This window comes from Adiantum capillus-veneris, chromosome 17, assembly GCF_014529385.1.
Source record: "Adiantum capillus-veneris isolate H3 chromosome 17, ASM1452938v2, whole genome shotgun sequence".
Classification (NCBI taxonomy): domain Eukaryota; kingdom Viridiplantae; phylum Streptophyta; class Polypodiopsida; order Polypodiales; family Pteridaceae; genus Adiantum; species Adiantum capillus-veneris.
Genome location: NC_140947.1, coordinates 29,546,017 through 29,555,536, shown reverse-complemented (window position 1 = coordinate 29,555,536; position 9,520 = coordinate 29,546,017). Strand labels below are relative to the sequence as shown.

At 44.8% G+C, this 9,520-nt stretch overlaps 1 pseudogene; it reads left to right on the top strand.

Moving 5' to 3' along the window:
- The first annotated feature begins 7,796 nt into the window (after window positions 1–7,796).
- Window positions 7,797–8,576, top strand: LOC147436995 (uncharacterized; annotated as a pseudogene).
- The last annotated feature ends 944 nt before the right edge of the window (window positions 8,577–9,520 follow it).

The window sequence follows — 9,520 nt, the reverse complement described above, 5'->3', positions numbered from 1 at the left end:
TCTGGCCTAGATACTTTCCTCCCTAGCCACAGTGTGGGCTCTCCGTTGTGACTCTCATCACCATGATCCTTGAGCATTGAGAGTCACTTACCAACCCCATATATAGTACTTCACATGTATCTCTGATCCCATAGGCATAGTTGACCTCGAGATCAATAATAGAATCTCTCTCTCTCTCTCCCCCCCCCCCCCCCGCCCCCCCCCCTCGTGATGTCAACAGACATACAAACAAGTCTTGGTGGAAAACCCCCCTTAAAACACACACCTCCCAAAACATAGTTCAAACCACAAAAATGGCCTTGGAAGGAAATGCCCCTACAAAAAACGTGGGTGAAAAAGGGAAGAATGGTAGCCTCATTCAAAAAGGAGTGCATAATTGACCACTCCCATTCCCCTCACCTAAAAAACAATTAAATAAGACCTTCCACTCTCCCCCTCCCCTTTTTCTTTGCACGGTTGAGGTTATTTGGAGGGAACCAAGAACTTGGAGAAACCTATAAAAGGACAAGACTCCCAAAAAGATCTTTGTAAGAGGATTTCATACTATCGCACCAAGTGCTGTACTTTCTACAACTATCCAAGCTTACACCATGGACCCTCTCAACCAAGTGCTGTCTCATGCATGATTTATTAGGGTGACATCAATAACACGTAGGAGTTTCTTACGACACTTGTTTTCCACCTTATGAACTAAACTTTTTCTTGTTTCTTTTTTTGGGTGATAATGGCAGGTAACAAGACTCTCCTCTCTCAAATGCATGTGCATGATGGACACCCATCGCCAATAACATCAAAACTATTGTAAAACTTCTCCAAGTTGCTCTAAAATAGACTCACTTTGCCTATGGATGTAGATTTTTAATTAAATTTCTGCTTCTTCTTTAGACATATATGCGTAACTCTTTCATCTTTACTCCCTTAAAATTGTTCCATTTACTACTCTCTCTCGCGTGGCCTACTAGGCATCGTACCCTCGGGCTACGCAAGTCTATCTAGCGTCTGTAAGCCTCAAACAATTCAAAACGCTCCGATTTTAAACTTAGCCCCACCGACCATGACCTTTAATTCTCAAATTTTAGACTTAGCCCCTTCGGGCCGTGACCTTTTTACTTAGCCCCTTTGAGCGTTGAACGCTTGGGTTTGCCATGGTACCTCTAGGCTACTTAGCCTTGACACCATGTTAGTCTTTTGTTCAAGAGAGCCTTGTGCCCCACCGGGCCTGAAGGAGTACGAGCGGAAGTGCGACGCGAAAGAGAGTGCGAGAACAAGAGCACGACGATATGGTGAACTCGCTCTACTGTAATGTGTAGAGCATAGTGACTTCTTATTAGGTTTTAACAAAAGAATATGTGTACATACCTGGCGGCCCGCCCACTTACCTGGGCGACCACATTGGGCTTTATACCCCAACAACCTCCCACTTAAAGTCCAATGTGGTACTTTAAGTGTGAGAGAAGCTACTATACAAGCTAATATACAAGAGATGTAGAGAAGTGATGTACTACCCTACACCTAACTGCTTGCGAAAATGTACAAAGCTCTCTGAGGGAAGTCCTTTTGTAAGTAGATCAGCAGGATTTTCTGTGGTGTGAACTTTGACAAGCTGAAGTTGCTTATCCTCGAGCATTTCCCTGATGATGATGAAATGATACTTCACATCCACATGCTTTGTCTTTGAGTGATAAACTCGATTGCGAGCCAATTGTATAGCACTTTGACTATCACAATATAACACAGGCATCTCTTCTTTGATTCCAAGTTTGTTACTAGTCGATTAAGCCAAATTGATTCTTTGCATGTCTCTGATGCTGCAATATATTCAGCCTCTGTAGTAGACTGAGTAACACAATCTTGTAATCTAGAACGCCATGATACTACTCCACCAGCCAATGTAAAGACATACCCTGACGTAGACCTTCGGTTGTCTAAGTCACCTACATAATCTGAGTCTGTAAAACCCTTTACACTTAGCTCCTGACTCCCATAGCATATACGCATACTCTTTGTAGCTTTCAGGTATCTCAATATTCCTTTCACTGCCTCCCAATGTTTCTTGCCTGGGTTTGACATGTATAGACTTACTACTCCCACTGTAAATGCAATGTCTGGGCGAGTAGAAATCATTGCATACATCAAACTACCCACTGCAGACGCATATGGAATCTTATCCATTTCAGCCTGTTCTTCCTCAGACACAGGACAATCTTGTTTGCTAAGTTTCACATATGGTGGCAATGGAACACTCAGTGCCTTTCCCTTCTCCATATTGAAACGTTGCAAAACCTTGTCAATATACTCTATTTGAGATAACCAAATCAACTTCTTTGATCTGTCTCTCTCAATGCGCATACCAAGTATATGACTTGCCTCACCCATGTCTTTCATGTCAAACGATTTTGCCATCTTTGACTTCAAAGCTGAAATTTCTTCCAAGTGCTTGCCAGCAATCAACATATCATCCACATACAAAATAAGGATCAGCCAACTACCATCCTTAGCCTTCTTTGTATATAGACAGTGATCGAACTCACTACGTTTGTAGCCTTGAGAAAGCATAAACTTGTGGAATTTATGGTACCATGCCCTCGGTGATTGTTTTAAGCCATAAAGACTCTTTAACAACTGGCATACCCAATCTTCCTTGCCTTTCTCAACAAACCCTTCTGGCTGCTGCAGTAAATCTGACAGTACATAGACTTCCCACAAAGTCATACATCCACAAATTTCCCACTATATGTCTTGACCACCGGAGAGAAGACTTCATCAAAGTCAATGCCTTGTTCTTGCTTAAAGCCCTTGGCAACAAGCCTTGCTTTGTACTTTGGCTGACTATCATGAGCGGTGATCTTATACCTGTAAACCCATTTACAGGGTAGAGCCTTTTTGCCCTGTGGTAATTTAACTAGCTTCCATGTCTGGTTTTTATGCAGAGCTGTCATCTCTGACTGCATGGCCAATTGCCAATTCCCGGAGTCCTTCATTTGCACTGCTTCCTTGTAACATGAAGGCTCATTGCAATCAGTCATGACATAGTTCATAGATGGAACAAACCTATCAGGAGGTCGCGTGACACGTCCAGATCTACGCACAATAGGTGGCTCAGGCTCGGCCACAACCTGTGGTTCCACTCTATCCTGTCCTTGCTCCTCTTGAGCCCTGACATGTTGTCTTGCACGTGCAGGTCCATCTTCTTGGAAGACAACTCTTCTAATCTCCTCAACCCTCTCTGGTTTAGAATGATATTTGGATTCATTAAAGTGAACATCATTGCTGTGGACAACCTTTCTGGATTCGGGATCCCAAAGTCTGTACCCCATCTCACCAGAATTACCATAGCCTAGAAAGATGCACTTTCTACTCTTTGGCTCAAGTTTGTTCCTTAATTCCTTTGGAATGTGAGTATATGCCTCACAGCCAAAGACTCTGAGATGCTTGTATGAGGGCATTTTGCTTGACCATACCATCTCTGGCACTGAATCCTTCTGTAAAACCTTGCTAGGAGATCTATTTACAAGATGAACAGCTGTTGATACAGCTTCAGCCCAAAACCCATTTGGCAGCTGTGCATTAGACAACATACTTCTGACCTTCTCTTGTATGGTCCTATTCATCCTCTCAGCAACACCATTTTGAGGAGGATTGTAAGGAGCAGTAAGTTCACGTTTTATACCTTTTGACTCACAAAAGTCGTGAAAGGCCTTTGAAACATACTCTCCACCATTGTCAGTGCGTAAGCATTTAAGCTTCTTGCCACTCTGATTCTCCACAAGTGTCACAAACGTTTTGAAAACACTAAACGCTTCATCCTTGTGCTTGAGAAAGTAAACGCATACTTTCCTCGAGTAATCATCTATAAATGTCATAAAGTAAGAAGCTCCCCCTAGAGATAGGTTAGGCATAGGTCCACACAAATCACTATGAACAAGTGCCAACTGTGTATCTCTTCTACTGCTTCTATGCTTATGTGGCTGCTGTGTTTGTTTACCATACAGACAATGTTCACAGAATTCAAAATCATTAAATGAAAAGCCAGGCAAATAACCAGAACGAGACAAGACTTCCATTCCCTTCTTGGACATATGTCCTAGCCGGCTATGCCACAAAGAAACGTTCGGCTGCTCGGTTACATTGATTACATTTTTAGAGACATTTGATACATAAATCATGTAAAGTCCTCCAGACTTTACTCCATGTGCTACTGTCATAGAACCCTTGGATATCTTCCACATGTTCTTTCCAAAAGTGGTGACGTAGCCAGCATCATCAAGTAAACCTGTGCTGATCAAGCTCTTTGTAATTGCGGGAACATGTCTCACATTCTTCAGCGTGAAAGAAGAGCCATTCTGAAACTTCAATTGAACATCTCCAACACCTAAGATCTCACATGTCTGCCCATTGCCTAGCCGAACATGATCTTTAGTGGTCACATAAGAAGTAAACCACTCCTTGTTTGGAGACACATGAAGTGATGCCCCTGAGTTTATAATCCAGTCACTCAGTGCATTTCCATCAGATGCTGTAAGAAGAGCTGAGTCCATTGTATTCTTCAAGAAGTAGATGTCTCCTGACACTAGACTGTCATCCTCTGCAACAGTGTTTGTCACATTTATTTCTTGAATCTTCACTGAGGACTTGTTCTTCTCACCATGGTCTTCAGCTTTCTCTTTGCCTTTTTCTGCTTTCCATTCTCTGCAGTCTCTTTTCATGTGACCCTTCTTGCCACAATTGTAGCATTCTATGTCACTCTTGCCTTTAGCACTGCGGGACTTGCTACGAGATTGATTCCTCTTTCCACCTTTGTACTTTTCTTTGGTCCTTCCCCTGACAACTAAGGCTGTTCCTTTGCCTTTGTCCATTGTCTTTCTATTGGTTTCTTCAGTAAGCAGACTTCCTTCTACACCTGCTATGTTCAAACCATCTGGAGGTGCAGAATTACTCAAAGCTGTGCGAAAAGTGTCCCAACTTTCCGGCGATGTGATCAACAGGAACATAGCTCTAACAGGTTCATCAAACTTGACACCTTGAGCTGACAACTGACTGTAGATTGTGTTGAATTCATTTAGATGATTGGACATAGGTGTCCCTTCTTTCATCTTCAAGTCAACAAGCTTCTTAAGCCAGTATACCTGTGAAGCTGCACTCTGCTTCTCATAAAGATCACTCAGCTTTATCCATGCTTGATAAGCCGACATCTCGTCTGTTACATTGAAGTAAACGCTTTCTGCCAAAGTCGGCATAATGGTAGAAAGTGCCAATTCATCCATTTCGCTCCATTCATCTTCATCCATATCTTCTGGTTTTATCCCCTTGAGCTTTATAGGTTTTATCTGTTTCTTTTGTACCAACACGTGTCAATGCTGCTGCTTCCACAATGGGAAATTGGTTCCATCCAGCTTCTTGATATTGTAAAGAGCAGTGTCCTATGATCCAGCCATAGCTACGCTTCACAGTGGTTTACTTTCTTGGGAAAAATTCGGCAGAGTTTCCCCTGTAAACTGACCTTTGAACCAATATCAATCTGTCAAATGAACCAAGAAAGCTTCAGATTCTGCATAAATTTCGGCAGAGTCTCCTTTGTAAAATGGCTCTGGTGTACTCAAAAACAGACCAAAAACAGCTCAAAAAACACTGTCTCTCTGACACTGTAAGCTGCAAGTAAACCTGTCCTGCACCTGTACTGTCTCTCACTGTCCTGTCACTGTCCTGTAAGCATAGACTGCGACAATGCCTCAACGGCAGTAAAGCAAAGATGCATTCCCAACTGTCTAACTCACAGTCAATACATCCTAGCTACCTATCTAAGGGTGCTCGAGGGATCGCTCCAAGACCTGTATCACCGAAAGGATCTCAACATTCGAGAATCCCCCAGCTCAATATAACCTCCCTCGACCCTCAACAAAGGCTGCAGTAAATCTGACAGTACATAGACTTCCCACAAAGTCATACATCCACAAATTTCCCACTATATGCTGTAACCGCTGCGGCGGTTGTTTGCTGCGTGACTCACAGCCAGCAAACCCTCAACAGACATACATCATCTCTGACAATACATCCCATGTGGAAGTACCTGCAATGTCAGGATGAAATCTGGAATATCAAGCAGCAAACACAAGCTACCTGATGAACTAGTGGATGTCGCCTACAGTCTGTGTGTAGATGCGCCCATGTCGTATGTGACACGCCTCCAAGAACTGTGAGCCGTCCTTCGATGTGTAGACAACCACAAATCAGCACTCTGGGAGTGTCGATATCCTCAGCACCTGCAGTCGTAGGCCGAAAACCCCAAATTTGCAGAGTCGGATCTGTACCCGCCGAGACCACGTAGCCGAAAATGGCCTGCGCAGACCTTTGTCGAAGGCGAACGGTGGCCGAGATGACCTCAGAATGAAATTCTGAGCACACCAAGCCTTTCGGGCTCTCCCATAGGATTTGGGGCCATGTCTTCGCCTGTCGAATTTCACTCCAATCTGAGCTGGTGACTCTAGCCTCCTGCAGTGCTGCCCCGAGCCTCGATCTGAGCTCTGATACCAGTTGAAGGAGTACGAGCGGAAGTGCAACGCGAGAGAGAGTGCGAGAAGAAGAGCACGACAATATGGTGAACTCGCTCTACTGTAATGTGTAGAGCATAGTGAGTTCTGATTAGGTTTTAACAAAAGAATATGTGTACATACCTGGCGGCCCGCCCACTTACCTGGGCGACCACATTGGGCTTTATACCCCAACAGGTCCTACTACTAAAAAATCTTAACGGCGTGTGAAGCTGGCTTTTGCGACCTTAGGCACGGAGGAAATCCGGCTTGCTATGGCCTTGAAGGAGCATTAGGTTTCATGCCATGCCTTACCATGTGGCAAACCATGCTTTGTGGTCTCCCCTGCAAGACATACACACAACGCTTTCTTTTCTGCAGCACTCAGCGGTTTCCTGTTGCCCACCCATGGCCATGGCTTGTAGACCGGCTAACAGCCTCCCTCAATTGGCTTTTGCAAGTGTATGCAGGAAGGAACTACGGCCTGGAATGAGCATTAGATCTCAAGCTAGGCGTTACCATGTGGGAATGACCCGGATGTCTGGACCGGCTGCATGGATAGCTGCCTTCGTCATGCTATGCGTCCATGGAGCGTTGTGACATGCTTGCGGAGCATGAAGGTTGCGCTGACCAACAATTTCTCTCGATCCATCTGAGCTGCCTTCTGTGTTGTACCCCTAATCTATGGGGCAACCTTTCAAACAATATAGCATGATAAGGAGCTTCATCTCATGTACACTCTTCTTTGCCTGCTCAAACCCCCTACCTGCATTACATATCCTCTCGCTTTCTCTTCTACAGAAGGCTAACCCTACTCTATATTATGGTACGAGGCTTGATAAAGCCATGGTACAGAAATTTGTGGTACCACCACCATTCTATCTCTGCATATTACAAAATTATGACTTCACACTACAAATCTGCTCTATTCTAGGATATGAAGCATGATAAGGCTATGGTAATGTGTGTTATACTAACACCACAAAACTTTCTCTTCATGCTACAGAGTATAGTCTTCATTCTATTGTTTATCACATGCTACTAATTTAGACTGTCGTGGAGTGTAGTCTGCATTCTACTGTCTATCACATGCTGCTAATGTACACTGATAAGAAATCCGGACTTATTCTATGCCACAGAGTGTCTTGGAACGTTTATCACGGGCTGCTAATTTACACTGATAAGAAAGGCGGACTAATTCTATGCCACAAGAGTGTATTAGAACTATGGTACTAAAACCATAACTTCTTATGTGCTACAGATGGAAGCATGCTCGGGCCCGCACTCTTGCAATTGGGTTATGGCCCCCTCACTCCAGCTCTACCTTCGATTGTGCAGGGACTCATGCTCTGCATCAAAGACCCCTCCTATCATGTGACCCTTACCGGGCTGGACAGTGCAGCTATGGCTACAAATGCACACACAAATTTGCTCCTCCTCAACTTATTGGACCTCCCCGCATGGTTCAGAATGTATTCTCTGGCTTAGGAGAACCCGCAGGCAGCAGTGCAAAGGCTGAAAGAGCTTGCAACAAGCCTTAAAGACATAGCTGAGGATGACGAGCGTGAGCAAAAGGAATGGATGGATCACTCGCCCAACCTTATGAGGCACTTCATGGAAGCACATGGGAAGAATCTCCGGAACGACCCACTGTCACGGCAAAAGAAACGCCACTTGCTCAATGGCTTCGACGAGATCACCCTCGCACCACCAACCGAGGCCACTAGCTCTCTAATCCCCACAGATCTGGATGAAGAAGAATTATTTCTCGCAAACAAAAGCTTCACTCTCAATAGCCCCTTCCCTAGTCTTACTCAAAATCCCTTTGATACATACACTGACCCCTACATCCCCGAACGATTCTTGGAGCTTCTGTTAGCTAATGCACATCATAAGCCTTGGCCAATGGGTAATTTCACCCTTGTGGCACCTTTGTCTGAAGGGCTCCTCCTCGTACTACCCAACGGGAAGGACAAGAAAGCCCTAAGGCTTGGTTTACAGCAAGTACTCGAGTCAACACCTCTACCCTCTTTGAAAACTCCCTCATAGCTGCCCCCTTCACCATGTCCAAATTTGACACAACAAGGTGCAAAACGGCCTATGGATGCACCATTGGTGTGAAAGGAGTATTCTCAACCATTGGGCGGGAAACCAACTATACTAGTCAAGTGTGGAATGTCCACAGGCTCTTCTTGAAATGTGGTTGTGAGCATGTGGGTCAGAGAGATGAGTGCAAAGACGGGAACGTGCTATGGTTCGACCATGCACTCCGGATGGTCATGCACCATCTTCCCATCTTCTTCCCAAGCCCAAGCTTAAAAAGGTCCACCATCTCCTTCCTCAGTTGGATCGAGAAGGAAGGGCAAGAGGCAATCAAAGCCACGCTCATTCACTTACTCTACAGACAGAAACTAAAGGATGCTAGCAAATATTCTATCTTGTTAGATCAGAAATCCCCCTCTGTGGACCCCAACTTGAAAGTCGGCAGCTTCATCTATGCAGCCATCAACCCTGGCAGAATGCCAGACATGTGCGGTGGTAAGCGTGCTAGGTCAGAACCTAATCGACACATTAGAGGACACGGGCGGCAACCCTACACACCACAATGCCCTGTCACATCCTCCGCCTCTCTATCTAGGCGGACCAATGGGTTGTCGGCCGACTCTTCTAGCAGTTGCCTCACGCCGCAAGGATTCTCTTCGTACTCAGCCTTCTCCTCACAACCCCCTATCTCGGCACAACCTTCTGTGCAGAACTCATGCAACCGCCCTGCATTTACTACTCAATGTGCTAATAGTGCTAAGGCCCTCCTCTATGACTAAAAAGGTGTTTTCTTGAAAATTGCAGGTTACCCGTGATGAGCATGGTCGCCTTTTTTGCAGGAAAAATCTCCCTCCAAAGGCACTTTTGTGCCAATTTTGTTTGTAAACCCTCTCCTAGACATACCTAACCTAAAGGCTTTCCTAAGCTTTTTCATTTTTGGACTTTGTATT